Genomic DNA, 24,976 nt, shown 5'->3' with positions numbered 1-24,976 from the left:
AACAGGTTGGCAACCCAGGAGGGAGGCTGGGGAAACCGTGCAGAGACCCACCCCCACCCTTCAAGAGCTCCTGGGGTCAGACTATCCCCCAAACAGCACTGGACCTTAGTAAGACTAGTGTAGGCAAAAGGCTCTCTTTCCTCCTCCTTTCCTGGCCTCTGCAGGAACCTGGCACTCACTCCTGCCTCCCTCCAGTCAAAGCATTGCTTGTAAGAATACAAGCGAGAAGGGTCAAATCCCAGAATAATGTGTTACCTCTTCCCTGGGGGGCTGGTGTTGCCTTGTATATTTAACAGCCCTCACTTGTCAGCATGGCATTCAAAGCCTTCCACCACCTGGTCATTCTTCCCTCATTTCTTGACACTCTCTGCTTTGCACTTAGCCCTCCATGCACTCTTCATACAGTCTCTTACCTTTGGGCTTCTGCTTCTGCTGCTCCCTCCTCCTCGATGCCTACTCCCTCCTAGTCTTGCCCAATGCGAAATGGTTGTGAAATGCATGAACCCTGGGGCCAACCTAGAGATTGAATCCCAGCTCATTAGTTATTCTACTTTGGGCAAATATTTAACCTGTTAATACCTCAGACTTCTCCACTATAAATTGGAAATAATGATACCTACATCACAGAGTTATTGTGAGGATGAAATGAGTATATGTGAGTACATATACATGTGTATACATATGCATTGTATTTGGCACACATTATATGGCTATTTGTTGTTGACCTACAGGCCAAATCCATCTTCTTCTTCTTTTTTTTGTTTTGCCAAGTCTTGCTTATTTTTATAAATACAGCTTTACTACTGGAACACAGCCATACCCATTGTTTATGTTTATTTATGACTGTTTTACTATTACAATGGCAAAGTTGATCAGTTGCGATAGAGACTGTATAGCACCCCAAAACCTAAACAATGTACTATCTGCCTCTTTACTGAACAATTGTGTTGATGCCTACTTGAAGACTGAGTTAAAGAAGATGCTGGTTCTGACTCCCCTCAAGCCCAAGCTGCATTGGGCAGCATCTTTTCTGTCCCTATGTCCATGTCTCGTCCTTTCCCTTCTGCATACTCTTCACAGCACTGCAGCAATCGGCTGGCATGTCTGCTCCCTCCACTGGATTGTGAGCCTCTGATTGTTTTTCTCCCATAGGTCATGGTGAATAAATTATAAATAATAGATGAACTAGGAAAAGATCACTGTTGATCTCTGAGCCACAGAGACTCAAGCATGACCTAGGAAGCTGAACCGTACTCCCAATGTGGGATGAGGCAGACTCGGGTCACCAAGTGGGAGCCCCTGTGACATTAAAGGAAACACCTCCATCTTTCCTCATTTTGGTCTGTGCTTCCCAAGACAGAGCCATTTCAGATTCAAATAACTTCAAAAGCATGAGTTCATAGGGGAGAAGCAAGGGTATATCCCTTGATATCCACACACAAATTTTTATTATTATTAGTTCAGTGTTTCAAAATCACATTTCTCCATCCCCCTTCCCTAACCTTAGGATAACACTAGAGTCAACTCACCAAGTAACTCACATGAGGTTGGAGGGAATGTGGGTGGGTGGGGAATAATGAGGCAGAATGGGGCTGAGGATCCAAGAAACACAGGAAGGAATAACATTCCCAAGTCATAGGGAGGCTGAGAAAATGGAAAGATGTCCAAGTCTGAGGTTTTCTAGAACTTTCTTCTGACTAACCTTTACTCAAGAAAGGACTTCTAAGCTGGAAGATAAAAGTAGGAGAAGAAAGGATGCTATGACCTTGATGAGCATCTAAGGTCATGTTCATATAAACAGGAGCTACTAACTCACAGAGTTGAAATAAATTATTGTCTTGACAGCAGGGATGGACAGTCCTCTATGTGCCACTGAAGGAAGGAGGGGATTTAGTGATGGGCAGGTGAACAAGCACAGATGATAAAGGATTTCTTGTCCCTGCCCTCAGGGAGTCCACCATCTAATGAGAGGTTAAAACCAGTAGGACTGTAATCATCCCTGTAAACCTGAGTGCAAACCCAACCAACAATGTGCAAATGTACCCCAGAGACTAAATCAGTTTCTATTGCTGTGAAACCTCAGTTTAACCAAAGATTCCCAGCCAGTGACGCACTGACTGTAGCAATATTTGAAACAATAAAACCTCCTGTAACAGGAAAAGAATTCAAAGAAGCCCTTGGGGTCTTTGTAAAAAGGTTTGGCCTATATAAACACTTGCCGTGTAATTGAGTGCCCAAGAACACGGGGCAAAAGATGAGGTGGCATGTAACTCTGACAAAGTTACCAAGAAGACCACAGGCAGTAGAACCCCAGAACTGGAAGGTACCACCAGTTTAGCATTTTTCTCAAGTGTATTCTTGGAGCTATTTCTAGATATTTTGCCTAGGAATTGTTAAGTAGGTATCTTTACAGTCAAGCCTTTACTATGTTCTTACGTAGTATGACTCTTGGAAAGTGGTAGAATAAAGAGCATTTCTTAAATATCTTACATGCAGTTGATCAGAAAACACCTTTCCTGTAGACTCAAGCATCAACCAGCTCTCATGTTCTGCAGAACACAGTTAGGAAAATGATCAAGGTGTTGGTAATATTGTGAGTAATTTGAGGAAAGAGTGACTCATCTATTTGGTATTGCCGGTGCCTAAGACAGAACCTGGCACAAAGTGCTTAGAAGATGTTAGTGCAATGACACCAACCCAAAGTTAGGAAGTGGACATCCTGAGCTTTAATGACAGATAGGCAATAGTCTCCATTCTGTATAGACTCTCCGCAGCACAGAGAAGTTTAGTGAGGATGCTTCTCCAGTCTCCAGACTCCAACTAAACTCACTTTCATCTGAAATTAGCAGGTATTCCTGCCTGCTAACATGTCAGAGAATGCTTTAGCAGAAACACCCAGGCCCGATATAAATAAGTTTCTAATAATCTCATGAACAAAATTCTATAACACTCTTGCTGTATCCTTACATATACTATCAAATTTCCTGGAAATCATAGAAATAATTTTAACAGCTACATTAACCTCCTCTTGAAACATCTCAACATATCAACTCAAAATTAAGCATCAGAATTCTGCAGTTGCATTTCAGTATGTTAATAACCACAGGTAAACAAACCCAAGGCTGAGACTGTCTATGAAGAATGGAGGGCAGCTTGTTGAGGTCTCACAAACACAATGCAGAATAATTATAGGCTAACATAGCCTTGGAAACATGCAGAAAGTTTACAAAGATCAATTACTCATAAAAAAAGAAGAAAAATTAATCAAATGAGAGAGTTATCTAGTAAAAGGTAGAAAACTTGATGGCAATTCCTTTGATAACATGATTTTGATTTGATTAATTGTACTATTTTTACATCTTTAGTAAACAGAGTTTGATTATACCACTGAGCTCCTTTTCTGCAGAAATACTACACACCCATTAGTGGCAAAGAACAAAGGGTAGAAGGAAGATAAAAAAAAAACATTTAAAAAATTACAACTCGCCCTTCTCTCTCCTTCTCTTTGTATTCTAGTGCTATTGGTTTGCAAGGACTGCTATGACACAATACCACAGATTGGGCGGCATAACGGAAATGCATTCTCTCACAGTTCTGGAGGCCAGACATCAGAAATCAAGGGGTCTGCAGGGTTGGTTTCTCCCAGGCTCATAGATGGCTGTCTTCTTCCTGTGTTTTCATGTGGTCTTCCCTCTGTCTCCACCTGTGCCCAATTTCCCTCTTCTTATAAGGATGCCAGACTTATTTACCTCATTTTAACTAATTACCTCTCTAAATACCTCACTTCAGATCTGGTCACATTCTAAAGTATCCAGGGTTAAGATTTCAACATATGAGTTTGGGCAGACACAATTAAGCCCACTAGACACTAATAATCTTATCTTCCTCTATTTTTAAAGGAGAAACTATCCCTGCTTTAAAAGTTTTCCTCTTACAAATTTATATTTTTACTCCCTAAATTTGTCATGCATATCAAATTATCAATTACACATGTGTCTACTGATTTTATCTCCTAAATCTCTCTTCTCATTTCCCTTCCTCAAGTCCTCATGATGCTTCACTTAGATTTTGCAGATTTTCCCCTGGCTCCTCCCAACACCCAGCAGCCACAGTGCCATTTCTACATGAAAATCTTATAGCTGCTTCTGTTTCAATTTTTTCTGAATATTTAAATATCCAAAATTCTAAGAAGCTGTAAATTACATTCCTGTGGATTTATCCAAAGGAAAGAATGAGAAAATTATACAAGTATGTACTTGCAAAGATTTTTGTTACAGAATTGTTTACAAAAGAGAAAATTGAAAATCACCAAACCCCCCAATAATAGAAGGCTGGATAAATGAAATCTAGATGTGCATCCATGAAATAAAACGCCATGTAGTCAGGAGAAGGATGACAATGAAAAAACACCTGTCATCTATTACTGCAATTTTTTTTTAAAAGTGATGGTGTATATAATATGTTCTTATTTAAAATACAGATGGATGAAAGGTGAATAGATTGATAGATAGACAGACAGACAAAATTCTGGACAGACGTAGATCAAATTCTTACCAGTGGTTATCTTTGGTGGTATTACATATATTTTTTAAATTATCTGTGTTACCTAATTCATAAAAAATAAATACATATTGGTCATGTAAGAAAGAAAGTTTAAAACGCAGAACTCTGCTAGTTCCCTCTTTCTCACAGATTATAAGTTTAAACTTCTTATCCTGGTACCCAGAGATCTGTACCCTGGAACTAGACTGCCTTTCTGGGTGCACTTCCTGTTACCCCAGCTCCCCACCCCCACCCCTCCACTCCACCCCACTCTTTCCCTCCAGCACGTGATGCTGTCTCCTATCGCTGCCTTTTCACGTGCTTTTCTCTCTGATGAATTGCCTTTCCCTACACTTACCGACTGACAAACTCCTCTTCATCCTCCAAAACTCCTATCGAACATCACCTGCTCCTTGAGAAATGGTCGCTCCCTCTTCTAGATCCCCACAGTTTTTGTTTCGGTTTCTGCCACAGCCTGTGCCTTCCACCATCTTGATTATTTCTATGTTCCTTTGAGTCCTGTGAGGGAATGTCAAAGAGATGTCAGGATCTTAGGAGTTAAAGAGCCCACAAGAAGCTGGCCTCACTGCTGGCAGTATCCTTGCTGTGGCGGAGTGGGAGGACTGGAGGAAGCCTTTGGAACTCAGATCCAGCCCCTTTCTTAGGACAAACTTTTGCTGGCCACCTACCCTTGCCTCAGGATAGGTCGGGTCCCTTCCCATTCTTTGACTGTTACCTCCACTGATTCCTGCCATCCTCCCTCTTGGAGCTGTTTTCTCCCTCAGGGCAGGACCCATGTAAGTAGGATGTGCTTACCACCACAGGCACTCATATACTTCTTGAACCAATGAATAAATGAGTCAGGCGCCCAGCCTCCTGTCAGGTCCACAGTAGCCTCTAGGCCATGAGTTCTCTTCTGAGTGCCTTTCCCTGGTGTTGTAAAGTCTGAGTAGTCCTAGTCTGTTCTGTGCCTAAGACATTCCCACCCTCTACAGTGGACCCTAGAAGAAATCGCATCACTGCTCTCTTTTGGAATGACTTTGAAATATTTCCACCAGAGATGATCTTTCGAGCCTGGAAGAAGCTCTGGCTCATGCTTCATAATGGCCTGTGACATTTCTCTGAGTTTTCTTTATGGCTTTTCCAGGAAGGACCCCTTTTAGGACCATTAAGAAGAGTGTGGACAAGCATAATGTGCACTGCAAAAGAAGAACCAGAAAGAAACATAATAAAATGTCAACCGTGGCTTTCTCAATGTGGTTGGACTGTGGGAGATCTCCTTTTCCATACTTTGCTGTAATTTCTAGATTTTCTATATTGAACATGCCTTGTGTTTACAATAATAAAACAACATTGGTTGTAAGGGAAAAAAGCAGTCCTAGTACATCTACAATGACACATGAGTAAATCTGACAGTGCATTTCATCGTTGATAAATACAGACATCATCTCACACTTTGGAAAGTAGACCCTTATTGGACGGCCAAGTGGGAGGCAAAGAGAGTGAAGAGACTTTGGTCAACCCCCTTCCCAGGTCATGGGACACCTGCCTGTCAGGACAGATCAGAAGCCTGGGCCAAACAAGCCAGGAACAGTGCCTCTGCCTACAAAAGCCCCACGGGCCTCAGGATGAAAGTCGCTCGGCCTCCAGGAGCAGAGACAGGTCTCAAAGTCTCTGCAAATATTTGAGAGCAATTTTACTGGCCTCCACTCTTTGGTTGTTTTTGTTTTATTTTATTTCGCCAAACTAAACGCCCTCCTTTGAATCTACTGCTCTCATATGACCTTATTTCTATCACTCTGGTTACCCTTATTTGGGGCAACTCCCAATATCAACTCTCTCTCTTAAAATATGCCTCCAGGTCTGTCCTGACTGGCAAGCAGGCTGTCTTAGGGCCATCACTTACCTTCTATGGAATGCAATATAGTAATTCTAGGACCCAGCTACCATGCAGACATAGTCTGGAACCCATCTGCTCAGTTTAAATCCCAGGTCTGACATTAACTGGGTGTGTGACACTGACCAAGCTCTCCGACACCCCTGTGCTTCAGATAGAATGGTGATAACGCTACAAGCCTCAGAGTAGCAAGGGGGTGGGTGTAAAGCATGCAGAAGAGAGCCTGGCACAAGGTGAGGACTGCAAGGAGTAAGCTGTTATCACCGTGATCAAAACTGCACTGCTTTTCATTTGGGGTTGTCTGGTTTGTTTTCGTTAGGAGAGAGGGGTGGGCTGCTAAAACTCCCCACTGACTGATAGTAAGGTTAAAGTCAAGCCCCCTCAGATCTTGGACTTTCTCCATATTGGAATTGTGCAATTGATTTCTGAACCTAAAGGTAAAAACATGAATTTGCAATTTTTCCCGAAGAAATTTCAGAAAGTGAAAGGGGGGGAGGGTATAGAAAGAACAGTAACAGAGAGAGAAACAGACAGAAGAGACTGAAACTGCTAGCCTGGCATCAGGAATAAGGGCTTTGGGAGAAGCTGTTCCTTTCCGAGCTGCTTATTTATGTATTTATTTATTTGCTTACTTATTTATTTATTTAGGTTCTTTCCTTTTTCATTTGTGTTCATACTGCCCCCTCTTGTGGCACATCAGAAAATTACAGGTGCTCCTAGCTTTTTCCATGGCTTTTAAAACTGGTGAACGCGCGTAAGGCTGGCAGCTCTGCCAAGGCCCAGGAAGGGGTGGTCCAGGCTGTGTAGTAGCCATACACATCACCTGCTCCTTATCCAAGGGTCACATGAGATAAAGAACCTGCTGCTCTCTTGCCTCATTAAAGGGGGAAAAGGCTCCAGGATAGAGTGCCAGTTCCTCTCAGGAGTGCCCCTCCAAAGCTATTTTTTTGTGGAGGGAGGGTCCACTCATTTGAGGACAGACCAGTAGGGAAAAAAAACATACACAAACGAGCCCAAAGGAGAACTGCATGCTCATTGTTCCGACGTGCCCTGCTCCAAGCTGTCTCTGCGCCTTTGCTCACACTATAACCCACACCCAGTGCCTGTCTTTAAGAACCAGGGTAAACGTCACCCTCTCATATTTCTTACCAAACCTCCCAGACCCTTAACCCCAGTGGAAATGTTTTCTCCCTCTGATAGCACCTTATCCAAGGCTCTAATGCAGTGCCGGTCAGGCCTGGTTTCTGTTGCAGTTTTGTGTGTCCTTGTCTTACCTACTGTCCAGTGAGACAGTGATGAGGACAGGGAAGGGATGGGATTCCATTCACTTTCAAAGACCCAGCCTCCGGCAGAAGGCCTGCTGCATAGAAGGTGCTTAAATGATGCTCAGTGAACATTTGGTCTTGCACTTGGGTGTGTGGCCTCACCCATGATGAATGAATGTCTCTGTTCCGTGGTAGAGGTACCCCATGAGGTTGGGTCTCAGGGTACAGTAGTCCCAGAGTGTGTCCATTCCCTTCCACAAGGACTTCCCAGACAAAGGCAGTTACAGTTACATGTGTCTACATGTCTAATGCAGGGCACACCTGTATTTGAGAAGTATTTAAGTGATTCTGCAACTTATGTTCAAATGATGCAAAAGAAAAGAAAGGAAGGGAGGAAAGGAGAAGGAGGAGAAAGAGATGAAGATAAAGAAGAACAAGAGAAGGAGGAGGGAAAGAAGAAGGCAGCGAAAGAAAGGAGGAGATAGCAAACATCACAGACAGTGAGTATAGATGCAGGTATATGGATAACCATTGTACCTCTCTTTCCATTTTTCTGTAGTTTTGAAATTTTTCAAAACAAAAAGTTAGGGGGAAACATGCAAAAGTCTTTAAAATGTTTTACAAGTTTAATAGTAAAGTGAATGGCAGAGTAAGAATAAAATCAAGACACAAATAAAACTTCTCTCAATTTATAGGGACAAGTATAAAAGACACATGGACAAAAACTAGGGGCGAGGGGAAATGGGAGGGAGGTTGGGAGGGCTGGGTGGGTGGGCCAGGATGGGAGTAAAAGATAGAAAATTGTACTTGAACAATAATTAAAATAAAAAAAAATTTTAAAAATTGTCTCTTGAGCTAGGCACCACAAATGGGCTTCAGGGGCTACACACCTCAGGAAACTAAGTACAAAGTCTATCTTAGTGCATTTTTCTAGGGAGGAAGTTTATATCTTTTCTCAGCTTCTCCAGGGGTTTGTAATTCCCCATGTCCTTCAAAAATGTTCAAAGAGTAACCTAAAGGGAACCGAGAGAATTATTATACTAGACACAAGAGAATCAGCAGCCGAAGGATGACTGACTGAAGTCATCAAATTTCAGAGGTGAGAAGCACCTCAGAGAGCACGTGGCCCAGGCCTCTACGTCCAGATGGGGAAACTAAGCCCAAAGAAAGGTCAGTGAGTTTGACTCCAGTGAAGTTAACGTGCTTCACTGCCTCATAAATGATGGCCCACAACGCTGTCCTTAATGCCATGGGGAATTTTCTTTCCCTAGAAAAGCCATCCTGAAAAATGTTACCAGACAACAGCCAACTGTCACCCCCACCCCCCTTCCCAGGCAAGGACATGCATCTTCATCTTCACATCTTCGTTCTGAACCAGGTGACTGCATTCCTACTGGGCTGGTTGCAAGGAAGCTTTGTCTAAGGACTTATGGTGGGTGTCTCCATGGGACCAGGGATTCTCTCTGCTGTAGGGTGGAAGGAGAGGGCTGCTAACTAAGATTGATGGATGGTGTGAGCCCTGGCAGGCCAAACACAATGCAGGGACGGCCAAGTTGGGTAACAAAATTAGTTTGCAAGATTAGAACGTATTAACACAAGTCAGACAACTGTCACGTCACAGCTCTTCACCGTAATGCTGATTGGCAGGCAAGCATTTCTGATTCTGATGGCCACGGAGGCGAGGCGTCTGCAATCTGTCTCGCATGACATCCACCGGCTGGCAGATCCCCCTTGCTGGAGAAGTCAGCTTTTCTGAGAAAACCGTGTCCCCTGGGTCTTGTTTGGCAGGGGCCCCAGGCCAAAGGTGGGTAGGGTGGTAGGGTTGGAGAAGGCAGGGAGGATGAGGCAGCCATCAAGATTTTCAGCTGAAGAGGAAAGGTAGGCTTTCTGAGCTCAAGGCAATGAGTACTTGCGGATGGATCACTTACAGGCCAGACCCAGGATGGGGACAGCAGGAAGATGCAAGAGACACCATCACCCCTGCCTTACGGAATGTTCGACTCCACTGTGGAGCCCTGACCTACGCATGTGGCCAAGTTCAATAACAATGCAAAGGAGGCCAGAGGCAACACATCATCCCGGGCCAAACCCACCCAGCTGATTCTAGTCAGTGCCCACTTATCTTGGCCCCACTCCCTCTTCTCTGCACCTGACAACAGGTCAGCAAGTCAGCATATCAATTTTCATTGCCATTCTAACTTGAAGACTTTGGAAATACTTATGACTGTCTCGGATGGTGCTTTTTCTTCTTTTTTTTTCCTTTTTACATTATTTGAATTTTTAATGTGGGCCTTCTACATTGACGTTATTAAATACTGAGTAAATGCAAAAGAATATTTGTAAAATATGTATGTCAGTCTATGTAGCTAGGTTATATGCAGTGACAAACCACCCTAAAATGTCAGTGGCTGAACACAACAAATGTGGGTTTTTTACCTCTGCAAAACCCACTGCCAGCCCAGACACCTGTCCAGATTAACTCTCAATGAGAATGAAACTCAGCGATCCCAGCTGCTTTGACTCTGGGCCCCCTCCCTCGCAGCATGGAGTCACAGAGGAAGGAGTGTCAGCTGGAGGTTACACACCAACTTTTTTATGCTTCGGTACACAAGTACCTCTCTTTGTGAGCACAGAGCAAGCGCCTTTGTACTCGTCAACAGATTTAAGATAAAGAACACTATTATTATATGTGCCTTGCATGACCTTCTCAGGTGCCCCTCCCTTATCCCCTCAGAGGTAATTGTCATCCTGAATTTTGTAGTTACTATTTCCTTTATTCCCTTTACAGGCTTAGCACATGTAATTATATCCTTAAGCCATAGAGTATTCAATTATGCACTTTTTTTAAAACTTTGAGTAAATGGATGCAGGTATTTTGTGACTTTACTTCTGCTCCATATTATTTTACTAATATTTATGCCTTTTTCTGCATAGCTGGAGTTCACTCATTTTTCACTGTTTCATAAATTTCCACTACAGCAACATAACAAATTATTTATCCATGATACTGCTGAATGGACATTTAAGGTGTCTCCAGTTTTAGAATTACAGAGGGTGCTGCTATATACATTCTTGCACGTGTCTCCTAATCATCTTGGAAAAAAAATGTCCTACAACAGGTTATCTAAGAAGAAATGTCTCAGATGCCAGTAGGAATGATGAAAGTGAATCTAAACAAATTTTAACTGTATAAAATAATATAATAATACTAATGGGTTAAAAAATAAACAAGGATAAATATACCCAAAACCATAACGACCTTCTGTCAAGAATTAATGGAAATTAAGGTCCTTGTAATGTTTAAGAGGGAGATAAATATATTGTTCACTTTTTTATTTTGACGTGTTAAACATACATGGTACATTCCTAGGGTAACCACTAACCAAAGAGAAATAAATAAAGTTGAAAAATACATTTAGGGGGAAAACACTCAATTAAAAAAAAAAACAAAGGCAAGAAGAAAGAAAAAAGAACAAATGAGGTAAGATACATAGAAAGCACAAAATAAGATGGTAGAAGTGGATAGTTACTATACATGTAAATAGACCGGGTGTTTTTAAACACAAATATTGTCAGACTTGATTTTTTTAAAAAATCAGCCATCTCTGACCAGGAGGCACCTCCAGCAGCTGCACACATTCCCACATGGGGCTCTCTGGGACTGAGGTGGGGCCCCACAGGGATATACACCCTCAGGCTGAAGGTTCGAGGCTCCGGGGACAGAGTTTGTATTCACACTATATTGATTTTTTTAAATAAATTTCAACCTTTCCATGTTTGTCTCTGAACTGGAGTGGTTTCAACACTTACTTTTTATTTAAATGTTAGCTTGAACTCAGCTCTAAAACCATCTATTTCAGGTAGGATTTATAATGTTTTCTCACAGAAGCAGTGAGGAAAAACCATGCCCAAAAGAACTAAGGAAGATGGATGTTCAAATGGAAGCTAGAGATAAGCAGATCTGCTGTTAAACTTGCTGTGGGTTGTGAGAAAAAGGAAGAATCCGCTATCAATCAACACCTTTGAGCCTGAGCACCCGGAACAAGGATTTGTCACCATCTGAGATGGAGGAGACTCCAGGAGCACAGGACAAAACCCTCCTGGATTTGGAAAAGCATCCAGGCAATCTGATAGATAGACGTTCATCTCATGAAAACCATATATATAAATCTTTAGTGAAGGATTTCTAAGGAATCAAAAAGATGTAAAAATCCCAATCACCCCTCTTGAAGAAGACCTCAAGGCTGACTAATTATATGAAATAGCCATGATGATTTGCAAAAATGTATGCATAGTCAACCATCCAGCCTTGGGGAATCTGAGGATAACTTGGCCCAAAGACGCAGCATAGGATAACCTTAGGGTTGCACCATTTAGCTACGCTGCAGTGGGAACAGTGGCCCCCAGGGATTGGGCAACATGTGGCCCTGACTTGACCAATCCAATTCTATTTGGAAGAGTCAGGGAGATAGAAGAATGAACCTCTGCAGGGGCACTTGCAATGAAAAGCTGCCCTGGTGAAAAGTGAATCGTCATGGACTAGAACCTGCCATGGAATCAAGTCTGAGGTTGGCTTAGAAAGCCAATCTGATCAACAATGTAAAAATGTTGCTTTTTGATTCCTAGAAAACCATGAATCCTAGCTATATGGGCAAAACTTTGATTCCCAGGGAGCTACACAATGAAGACTCGAGCAAAAAAGAAGGTGTCATGTGGGATGCTGTTTAAAAGAGGATCTGTTTTACCCATTGTGAACACTTGTTTTCTCAGTAGGGTCTTCCTCACCACTGCTAATGAAGGAATTTCCAGGAGAGGTTTGAAGTAAAAGAAACAAAATCCAAAAGACAGCAGGAATTCCAAACAGCTGTGGATGGAGAAAAGAAGCCCCATGTCACAGCTTAGGAAGAAGAAAAAGGCCTCCAGAGGGTGGAGAAGCCAAAAGCATTACACTGTAGGTGCCTAAATACGGCTGGGAGACATTGGCCATTTGATCACAGATTAGAAAAGAGGCATTAGTGCTTCAAATGAAGGCTCAGAGCATGTAAAAAACACCATGAAGCCTCATAAAAATAGTCAATAGGTTACTTTAATACATAACAGACGAAAATTTAATCAAAGTGCCCATTCCAAAAGGATAAGTGAGTACCTGGAAGGGAAAAGTATTACTGTATTGATATAATAATAACTGCTAATGAAATATCTATACCTTTGAAGACAAAATTGTTGAGACACTGAGTAGAGAATCATTGTTTCACAAGCAGTGACTGCTAGTTAATTGGGATATTTTATCACAAGGAATTCAGATTCAAATGAATGCAAAAATGTAAAAATTGCAGATTACCCTGCATTGCTCTATGATTAACAGATGTTACATTTCTGTACTGATTTGAAGTTAGTAATATAGGTATTTAGAGTAATTCTTACTTTGGAATCACATTTTTTTTTTCAAGAAACTGAAGCTATATGACCAACCACTACAGTGGGTGCTGTCCATGTCAATCATACATGTCGGCTTCCGTGACCACTGTCCAGAGGGTTAGCTTGAAGTTCTGGGATGGTTCTCACTCTGCAGTGACAGAATGACTGAACCATCACACGGAGCTTGAACAATCAGGTCAGCCAGGAAATGGTATCTTTCTTTTCTAAACTTCCTTGAAAAATTGTATAAAGTGGTTGGGAGAGTGCATGGGATGTCACAACTGGGACCTCCAGATACACCCTTCTTCTGGGACCTTTCCTAATTTGTGATGAGCAATGGCTCAAACTGCCTGTTTGCTGTGTGGGCTGGAGCAGCCCCATGCTCACTGCTCACACCAGCTCCAACAGCACGCCCCTGCCCCGAGGGGAGATGGGTACTGAGATAACTTATGAGCTGACATGGGATTTTTACATAGCCTGCAATAGCAACCAAGGTACATAGGAAATACAGGAATGGGCAAAAGTAGGTTTACAGTTATGACACAAATGAATAATAATACAAGAATAAACTCTATGGTTAGTGCACTCACAGCTATAAACCCACTTTTTCCCACCCCTGTACAGGGGTCTCCTTCTGGCCCACAGTTCCATCTATTTCAGATAACTCCCTCTTAGCTCACTCTCTATAAAATTTAATGATCCATTCCTCACAGATGATAGATAGAACCAGGAAGTTTCTACTTAATTAAAGATATGTAACAATAAATGATCTAAAAATTGCTAACAGGCCCCTGTGAAGGCCAGTGCAGCTCCTAAGGCATCTGGAAAAGTTTCTGTTCTGATGTGCGTCCCTGGTGGACAACTCTTGAGTGATGTGTGGAGAAGCTCTTTGAGATGACATCATGTTATTCAGTGATTGAATTCCACCTCTGGCCAAAAATGAACACAAATATAATATATTCCTTCAATTTGTAATGTAAGATGTGAGTCAAGAAATGATCTGGAAAGTGAAGGCTGCCTTCAGTCCTTTGTAAGGAGCATCTGGAGTGTGTGGTCTCACAGCTGCCTTTGTCTCTGTCCATGCTTCCTTGGCGACTGTTACCCACCTGCCATATTTGGCACACTCCCTGTGAAGGACAGTTGTATCTCTCATTGAAGCAGGATCCCAATGTAAACTTTTATTCTAATGTATATATTCCCCAAATAAAGTCTGTACAAGCGCTTTCCTTTATTCTAATGGAGTCTTAAAAGAATCTGCCTCTTATCTAGATTCTATCTAGTCTTATCTCTGTGTAGTCTCATTAGTGAGGAATGATCAACATTCCTTTTACTGGCACTTACCGTACAGTAATCCAAAATTCCACATCATTGATGTCAAAACTATAAAGTCTCACTCTTCTCTTGGTAGAAAAAAATCTAAGAAGTGATCTAGACCCATTATGCCGATCTTCTACTGGCCCGATGGAGATATGCAAGCTACCTTATAAACCTCTTACTTTGATGAGAGCCCTGATGATGTCCCTTTGAGGAACAGTGGGCAAGATGCTGCTTTTGGCCCTGGTTCAGTGTGATACATGCTAAAACTGTGATGCCTTCCTGTTCTCTTCATAGGATAAATGTGCCTGGAAATTCTTGTATATGGCCTTAAAAATTGGTCTTGAAGAATATCAGATGATGCTTCATTAAAGAATAGTGTTCCTGATCTTCTTTTGTCTTTTCTTCTGTTCCTATTGGAGTATGTCATCCCCTCACTAATGATGTTCAGAGGTATGCCCTTTCTTTCTTTCTTTCTTTCTTCCTTTCTTTCTTTCTTTCTTCTTTCTGACTCAAAGGAGCATAACTTATATATAATAAGAGACTATGAACTCCACCATTTTATAGATAAATAACTTTAGAACCTATCTTTATCTTATTCTAGAAAGGTCTTAATTTTAACCTGTTTTATTCTCTTCTCCAAAAATACAAATAATATGCGTCTTAGGACAAAATTAACTCTTGGGTAGATTTTCACTTTTTATCCACATCTAAGAAGTATTTGAGACTTTATCCTTATAATTAGTGGGGACAGCCATGTGCCTGAAAACCACATCAGAACTTGAACAAACATCTGTGTGTGGTCTCAGGCTTTATGGACTTTGATCCTGAGTACTTGCAGAAATTCTAGCCTGAGGGAATCACAAGTCTACTGGAAAATTTTATTTTGACATAGGTTATCATGCAGTCCTAAATTTTAGATCAATTTTACTATGATGACTAAAAAAAAGCTATTGCTAAAATATAAGAACAGAAATATTAAAAGTTAAAGAAAAAAGAAAATGTATATATATATATATATATGTATACCTTGCAACTGCCACAATAAATATCTTTTAATGAATATAAAATAAACATAAAATTGAGAGAATACACGAAATTATGGATTAGTCCTTTGAGCACACTAATAAAATTTACAAACTTCTGGCAAGCCTGACCAATACAAGAAATAAAAGCTCAAAAATACTAGAAATAAAAAATGGGACATAACTCAGATCCAGTAGAACTTAAAATGTAGTGGGAATTATCTTTTGTTATACCAATAAGTAATTGAAAAATGAATTACAAAGTCCTCTAAAAATACGATTTACAAAAATTGACACTAGAAAAAAATTAAAAGATGAGTAAACCAATAACATTTAAATAAAGTGAGTACTTTTAAAAAATCTTCCCACAAAAATACTGGATGGTCTTATTATTAGTTTTACTGATTATTCAAAATATTTTTATCTTAAAAATTATTCCAAAAAGAAACCTATACCACTTTTATTAAAAGAATAGTGTAACTTTAATTTCAAAACCTAATCAGATGAAACAAGAAAGAATTTGATGACAAAGAGACACTACGGAGGTTTCCTGCCTGAAGAACATCCTTTGCATTATGTTTATTTGCATTCAAAGAACACGTAGAAAGACTTTAGAATATATTCATTCCACCTAACTTACACATAATTGTTAACAGATGTTTTAATTTAACTTTAGTTTGCTTGATCCACAAAACATCCTATTATTTTATAAAATGTTTGCTAGGATGTGTCCACATTCTACCACTTTACCCTGTAATCCTTCATCCCTCAGACCTTTCTTCTGGGATTGCATTTCCTGTGCTTAAAATACGTTCTTAAGAATTTCGTTAATAAGAACTATTTGATGACAAATGCTCATATTGATTGCTTATCTAAAAGTGTTATTCATCCTTTGTTCTTGAAAATGATTTCCAAAGTTATCTTCTCTCAGTATGCGGTAGGCAGAATAATGTCTCCTCCCCAAAGATGTCCATGCTTTAGTGCCTGGAACCTGGGAATAGGTTACATTACATGGCAAAAGGGAGTTTGCAGATATAACTAAGGTTTTTGATTTTTTTAAAGGGAGAAGATCCTGGAGCATCCAGGTGGATCCAACCTAACCACAAGAGCCTTTAAAAGCAGAGAACTTACTGGGAGTCGGAGATATGCAGCGGAAGAGGAGGAAGAGACATGGTAATGGGGAAGACAAAGACTCCAAGTATGAAAATTTGAGGCTCTGTTGATGGCTGTGGAATACAGGGACCCCTGCACAAGGACCAGAGATAGACCCCCAGGATCTGAGGGCAGCCCCACAGCTGACAGCCAGCAAAAACTCAGGGATCTCAGCCCCACAGCTGAAAGGAACTGGATTATACCAGCAACCTCAATGAGCTTGGAAATGGATTCTTCCCAGGGTCTCCCAATTAGAGGCCAACTGTTGAGCATGGTTTCATCCTTGTAAAACTCAGAGCAGAGAATTTCATCAAGTCACCCTGGACTTCTGACCTATAGAACTGTGAAATGATACATTGGTGTTATTGTAAGCTGCTCAATTTCTGGTCATTTGTTATGACAGCAATAGAAGAATCATACTCAGCACATTAACAATATTATTCTACTTACAGCTTTCATTTTTGCTGTTGATAAACCAGCAAAATCTAATTTTTAAAGTAATTTTTTTCCTCTGCCTACCTTTGAGATCTTCTTTGTCTGGATGTTCTGTGGTTTCACTTTTATATGTCTATATAAAATATGTGTATTTCTTTGTATTTGTCTTGCTGGAATATATTGGAGTTTCTAAATAAATGAGTGATGTCTTTCATTGGTGTTGGAAATTCCTGAGCCCTGACACCTTTAAATTTGATCATTGCCCCATTCTCTCTCCCCCTCTTCTGGAACTCCAATTAACACACGTCGAACCTATGGACTCTGTAGTCAGCTTCTCTCCACCTCTCCTTTTTGTTGTCCTTCAGAGACTCCCTGGTGGACGCTTTTTTCAGATATATCTTCCATTTCATCAGTTCACTATTCAGCTTCTTCCGCTCTGTTTTAAAAACCATCTATTGAATTCTCATTTTAATTACTTTATTTTTTATTATTTTTAGAAGTTTTATTTTTCTACGTTAAGTCCATTTGGTCATTTATACTAGTCTTGCTCTTTTCAAATGTTGAGAATCTTCTTTATTTTTCTAAAAATTAAATATTCTTATTTATATTCTATATTTGATTACTAAATTTTGTATTCAGTGTAGGTCTAGTTCTTCTATTTTTTTCTTCAGGCCTTTCTCAGAGTGTTTTATTTCATTTTGTATCACGTGTTTGTTCATTTTTAATGAATTCATATATATTGGAATTTTATACATGGAAATGCTTTGAGGACTTTGAAATGGTTTCTTCCAGAGACAACTGTATTTTTTTAATCTGGTTAATTGACCACTTTCATTAAAAAAAAAAAAAACTTTGTCCTGAAGGGGTTTTTTTAAATATTCAAAATAACATGAATTCAGGCTGCAAAGTGGTGCAGAAACCATTTTGAAACACAAATTTCCCTCTGTATTGGTGCCAAGAATCAGGGCAGGCAGTCTTTCTTTCCACCTGCTGGAGAGATTTGGGTTTATTTCTAGCTCACCCTTATCCTGAGATTGCAATCCTTTAGAGCCCCAACTTTTTACTGGCATGTTTCTCTTTAGACTCTCCACTTCAGGCAGGCTCTGGACTTAGTTTGAATCCAGCAACACCATGCAAAGCTCTGAAAGTCATAGCTCCTTTTCATCTGGTTTAGCAAATGCCCTCCTGGTAAAAGCCTGCCTCTTGGGTTTCTACTTTCCCTTGGTTCATAGCTTCTTATTCTCTTGACAGCTCATTAAAGCCTTTAATAAGATATTGTCTGTAATTTATTCACTGTTTTCAGTGAGGGCCAATCAGAGTACCTTGTATCTGGTATACTGCTTGAAATGGAAACTCCAAGAGCTCTTCTTCCCTTCTGCAAAATGAATTCTCCAAGGGGAGGACAAGCCTTCTTTCACTCTCTCTCGGGTACCTTCTGATGCACTAGGATCCAGCAAGATGGGAGCCCCTTCCTTTGCTCCAGCAATTAATACAGGCTTGCTTGTCTAATTCATGCTGCTAGTCCTCCCTGCCCTCTCCACTGAGGCCAGGTCCCACTGTGCCTGATGTTCTTGCCTTGCCCGCTCTGTGGTTCTGAACCTTCTTCACCCCCCAATCCCCATGCTGCTGACAGAATCAGTCTAGCCTGATTCCCAGACCTGGCACAGAACACAGTTAGATGATATTACCTGACTTCGCTTGATCTTCAATTGCCCATTCTTTTTCTGAAAACACCACCCTACTTTTCTGCAAATTTCCTCATCTCTCCCAGTATTCCTTAGGACAAATGCTGCAGACATCTTCATCCTAACCAAGCACAGACAACAGAAGGTCCTAGAAAGGAAGATGCACAAACCTAGGAGCCAAAAATATCAAAATTTACATCCCAGATCTTCTATCTGTAAATGAATTAACACATTCTCTAAGCCTCCATTTCCTCATGTGCAAATACACCTTTGTCAGATTCTTGGACATATTAGGGGTGATGTATATGAAGTGTCTAATACAAATAGGTGTTGATTAGATACCAAATTGCTGGAAGGATACAAACAAAAGATGTGGTGTTTCTGTGGTTGAGACTGTGTTACTCTGTACTTTGAAGCCTGGCCCTTGAGCAATTGCAGAAAGAATAAGAAGTCTGCTGTTCAATACACATTCTGATGTAGGAAATTTGTGTTAACTAACTGAGGCCAAAATGCAATGTGGACAAGTATGGTGTGTAGAAAGAACTGACAACTCAAACCCCCAAATTACCTGCATTTCACCGTGTATAATGTATACTTTTTGCCCACATTTTTTGAGGGAAAAGTAAGGGTGTGCATTATACATGGCAATTAGTGCTAAAATGTGGGTGTGCATTATACAGAGAAAAATACAGTAAAACCAAAACTCAATATGGCAGAAGACAACATGGAACAGAAGTGGCAAACAAAGCCATAGGAAAAAATGGTAAATACTTGAGATTTCTTACACTATTCTTCCCTCTGTCACCACTGGCAGGGATTACTAGTTAATGATGATGAAAATAATAATGATAATATCTAAACTTGTAACTGTTCTAAGCTCTTTACTGAATTAATTCATTTAATCCTGACAACAACTCCATGCATGATACAGGCATTGCTGTTATTAGCATTTTTTAATATATTTTATTGATTATGCTGTTACAGTTGTCCCATTTTCCCTTCACTCATCGCCACCCTGAACATCCTCTCCCACCCATATCCCCCCTTTAGTCATGTCCATGTGTCATACTTATAAATTCTTTTGCTTCTACATTTCCTGTACTATTCTTACCCTCCCCCTGTCTATTTTCTACCTACAATCTATGCTACTTATTCTCTGTACCTTTTCCCCCTCTCTCCTCCTCCCACCCCCCTGTTGCTAACCCTCCATGTGATCTCCATTTCTGTGGTTCTGTTCCTGTTCTAGTTGTTTGCTTAGTTTCTTTTGGTTTTGCTTTAGGTGTGGTTGTTAATAATTGTGAGTTTGCTGTCCTTCTACTATACATGTTTTTTCTTTATCTTCTTTTCTTAGATAAGTCCCTTTAACATTTCATAAAATAGCATTTTATAGGAGAAGACACTAAATTACAAAGAAGTTAAGAGACCTGTCCAAGATTAAGCAAGCAACAGAGCAGCCTGGCTCTGTAGTCCAAGCCCTTCGCCACCTTGATATACAGACTCCACACGAACGTACTGTCCTGCTCTTACCGGAGTTCCCACTGCCAGAGCCACGCATTAAGCCACTATCAGCTGTCAGAGTTGACACATGAAATGGAACTCAGTTTCCATCTTTGGCCCAACGATTCTTGGCTTAAGGCTTTACCCTAGTTGATGAAGGCACTAGCCCCTCCAATGTCTTTAAACCCTGTATTATTTGTAACTTTCTATACACAATTATGTTTATTTAACTACTAGTAAACTATGTCTGGAGCATCCAAGTACTTTGTCTTTGCCTCTGTCATGGGACCACCTCTCTGTCATCCTTATGAGTCTATGTGTCCGGTCCAATACTAAATATGCACTTTTTAAAGGCAAAGGAAGTTCCCTATTCTTCCATTTTTCTATCCCCAGGCCTATCACAGGCTCTTATTGCATTAATACAATACAATAACCACTTTAAATATACAAAGAAAAAAGCAATAATAACTAGCTTTTTGATTTGTACCTTCAAAGTGGGAGACCCTATGTTAGGCACATTTCATATATTACTTTTAATTCTTCAACAACCTCATGAGCCTGGTGTTATTCTCATTTTATAGATAAGATGCAGAGATATTAAGTAATAGTCTTAGATTAAAAAGTGAGTGGCTGATCCAGGATTTATAACTAGACGTAGATGATCCCCACACCTGCATTCTGTCCTATGACATCAAAAAAGACACTAAATATACATTTGTGAAATGAATAAATTAAAACTCACATTTAGTTATGAGCATATTTCTCAACTGCATTGTATTGTTGTCTTTTAAACTACCAAGTCAAGAGCACAATAGGTGGATGGACCCAGGTGACATTTACAGTCACTCCCCTGTGTCCTGGCCGTGCAGACTGGGTTAGAAACAGGTCTCTGACATCTAAGACAACAGAGGCTGAGCAGGTCTCAGAGTTTGGGGAGTGTGGGCCAGGTATCCTCAGTCAGGCTCAGCTGAGAAGCATCCTCTCCACCGTCCCATGCCTCTTGGACCCCTGCCTGCCTTGACTATAAACTACAGCCCCAACTTTGTTGCCTTCACTTCTTACTGATCATTCTGCCATTTTTGCCTTCTGATTCTCTCCCAAGTTGGAGCACAGAGCAGAGATTCAATTCTGAATGCTGGCATTACACATATTTTCAATTGCCAAGGTACACAAAAGAGACCTAAATAGAATCAGGTAATGTTTGCACCCAGCAATTATAATCAAAAGTAAATAATATTACACAAGATAAAGTGGGCTTTCAGGTCAGACAAAATGGGGTTCCTATCCTGGATCTGCTACTTACTATCATGAAATTTGGGGTAAGATATATACCTTCTTTGAGACAAAGTTTCTCACCTGTAAAATGGGCACAGAAATATCTGTTCAGAATGAAACCAAGGAGGCATGTAAAGTGTCTAGCACTTTAATAAATGCTGCTCTCCTAAACAAACAAACAAACAAACAAACAAACAAATAAAAATCCGAGAATTGACTTTCATCCCACAGTGAATGAAATTTGCTTAAAAATCAAATTTCAACTCAAATCATACAACTCTTATATGGGGAAAGTAAAAAAGTGGAAAAGATAAAAAAATAGTTATTTGTTATGATCAATACTTCAAGAAGAAAAAAGTAATTTCATTACTACCAACAAAAGGAGCTTTCAACATTTATACCGCAATAAATTCTTTTCATTATTTTTTACAGATAACCCCACCCTTAGAAAAAAAATGTCTCTTTTCACATAAACTGCAGGTATTAGATAATAATTCACTTTCTTATCTTTATTAAGCAACAACAAAATGTAATGACAATTAGAGCCTTCAACTGGCACGTACCAGCAGGCCCCAAGCAAGGGAACTTGGTGTCTTATGTCTCTGAACTGCCTCTTCTTGGCCCATGCATCTCCATTTACATTTTCACTCACTCCCCTAAGAGTCATACAACCCAGGAAGATTAGGATTTGACCCTGGAGAGATGCCTGGACAGTGAACTTCCATGGAGAGCCCCATGGACCAGAATCTGACACAATTTCTATTCTGCCGCACAAGGACAGAGCGATTGCTGAGTTGGACCCTGAAAACAAGGACTTTATTTTCTATGGTTGCCACATGGCCTCTTCCTCTCTCTTTGGAATTTGACAAGCAAATTGGCATTTGTGTTGCTGAGACTGTCATAGAATAGTGATTGTTAATTATACCCTAGATGTCCTGCCTCATTCTGCTGTGGATGTATTATGCTAAATGTATGCAGTGAGCAAAAGATCTTAAATTTGATTTCAAGTTGCTTATCTCAGCATGCTGCCAGACCCACCCCAGGGCAGAGAGAGTTAGTTCCTAAAGTGGCTTTTGGGAGTTCTGTTCCAGAATTTCTGGTTCTAACTTAGACCAAGAAGCATTCAAAGGGTCCAGCAGATGTCAGTATGAATTCTTGAGTCTGTCCAGATTGAGTATTTGCACCTCGAATTAAATTACCCACTGCTCTTGGAAGCTGTCTCTGAACAGGGTGTCATATGAGCTTTAGCTTCAGAGACAATATTTTCCATAAGAATCCACTAATTGGTAAAATTTTGGTCTTACATTGCAACCCCAAAACAGGATGAGTGATGCAGTCTCAATTACAAAGAACCTGTAAGGGACAAGCTAGTGAATAAAATAGCTGCTTCTAAAATCAATCTAATCTAGGACAGCTGCCTGGTTTTTCTGCATGGCTCGTCTGGACTGATTCTCAGCATCTTCAGTCTTGGACTCAGAAGGCTCTCCCTTGTGTCACCGAAGACAAGGCCTTAGGTTTATTATGGCTTTAGAGTCAGCAACCAGAAAATGTCCCATGCTTGTCTTAGATGTACCGAAACACTCCTATGAATATCTTGGGGATTCCTTTTGGGATACTTTACTTATAAGGAAAGTACAGAGAATAATATACAACTGCCATATGTTCACTACCCAGATTTAACAACCAGTACCATCTTACCATACATACTACAGACCTTTTCTTTTATTATTAATAAAATAAAGATTTCACATATCCCTCCTCAATGCCATTTCCTTTGCCTCCCTCCCCAGGGATAAGCATTATCTTAATGTTCATGTGCATCTTTTCCACCTGTTATTGTTTCCTGGGGTTGCCATAATAAAGTACCATAAATTGAAAAATTTAAATGTCAGAAATGTATTCTGTTGTTTAAACTCACAGTTCTAGAGGCTAGATGTTAGAGAGCAAGGTGTGGACAGGACCGTGCTCCCTCTAAAGGTGCTGGGGAAGCAGCTGTTCCAAGACTCCCTCCTGGCTCCTGGTAGTTGCTTGGTTTGTGGTAGCACATGGCATTTCCCCCTGTGTGCTTGTCTCTGTGCCAAGTTTCTGCTTTTTGATAAGGACACCAGTCATATTGGATTAGGGGCCCACCCCATTCCAGTGTGAACCCTCTGCCACAACCCTATTAACAAATAAGATCGTGTTCTGAGGTACTGGGGGTTAGACCTTCAACATTTTAATTTAGAAGGACAAAAATGCAGACCATAACACCATCTATGTATTAATACCTTTACTACATACGATTGTTCCACAAACATATATATTATTTTGTATATGTCAATTTTTATATAAGTGCTATTATATTGTATGTATCCTTTGACACTTTTTAATCCAGCAATATATTTTTGAGTTGTATCAATGTGACAAGTTTATTATTAGTTCATTTATATACTTTCCTGCATGACTATACCACTATCCTCTCTATACTAAATTTAAAATTATCTACAAGGTTTTCAAAATGTCATTCGTTCAGTATATAATAACAGATATATGAATCTTAGTCTTAGGCTCTATGAGCTCTCTGGTTCCAGCCCTTGCCAATTCATGTGGATCCTTATTGCATTTGGTGATCCTGCAATCTTATAATTTCAGGCCTCAGCTGTTTTTATTGTTCAGGAAGTTTCAGGCAGCAGGAGGAGAACCATTTAACTGTTTGGGGAAGTCACTAAGCAATGAAGAAGAGGAGTAAGATATTTTAATAGATGAATAAGTATTAAAAGTTGGAGTTGGGTTTGAGGCAGCCTTGGATGAAGCTGGATGTCTCCAGCCTGCAAGGTATGCCTGTAGGAGGAAGGCAAAGGCTGCAGATGAAGTGTGTGTCCCACTCCCTGACTCTCCTGGACTGGCGCTTGGGACCAGAGATTGACCCCACTGTCTTTTGATCAGAAGTCACATTGAGCAGCCAACCCTGCACCTGGGGAGTTAAATAGTAACCTGAAAGCTACAGAACATTCTTGCAAGTGCACAACCTGGAACCTCACCTGCTTATCTGGGATCTCCCTTGTCCGGGGTTTCAGCCATGATCTGAGATTCAGTGAAGAACATCTTGATCTTAAAGGCAGAAGATATAGCACAACTGAGGTGGACTCCTGTGGCCAACTATGGGGAGGAGAGGAAGGCCCACCAGCACATGCAAGTCCTCTGCAAGGCTGTGAAACTCAGGTGCCAAGAAGTAGACAAGGAGATGCCATCCTGGGCAGGTTCTTAGAGAAAGTGAAAAGGTCCACTGGTCATTTGACTCAGAGCCGCCTGCCTGGACAGAGTGATGGGAGCCTTCCCAAGGAGGAACCTCAGAGGAAGAGACGTTGACTGCCTTTGCCCAGGGCCACTTTCCTCTTATTTGATGGTGTGACACCTGGCACCAGTGAGCACCCTCTGCTTTTGTATCCCTTCATACACATCACTCCCTGCAGAATCCCTACGGGAGATCTC

Source organism: Phyllostomus hastatus, unplaced genomic scaffold (assembly GCF_019186645.2).
Source record: "Phyllostomus hastatus isolate PE091 unplaced genomic scaffold, TTU_PhHast_1.1 phas_scaffold_585, whole genome shotgun sequence".
NCBI classification, from domain to species: domain Eukaryota; kingdom Metazoa; phylum Chordata; class Mammalia; order Chiroptera; family Phyllostomidae; genus Phyllostomus; species Phyllostomus hastatus.
Note: the sequence above shows the minus strand (reverse complement) of the source record.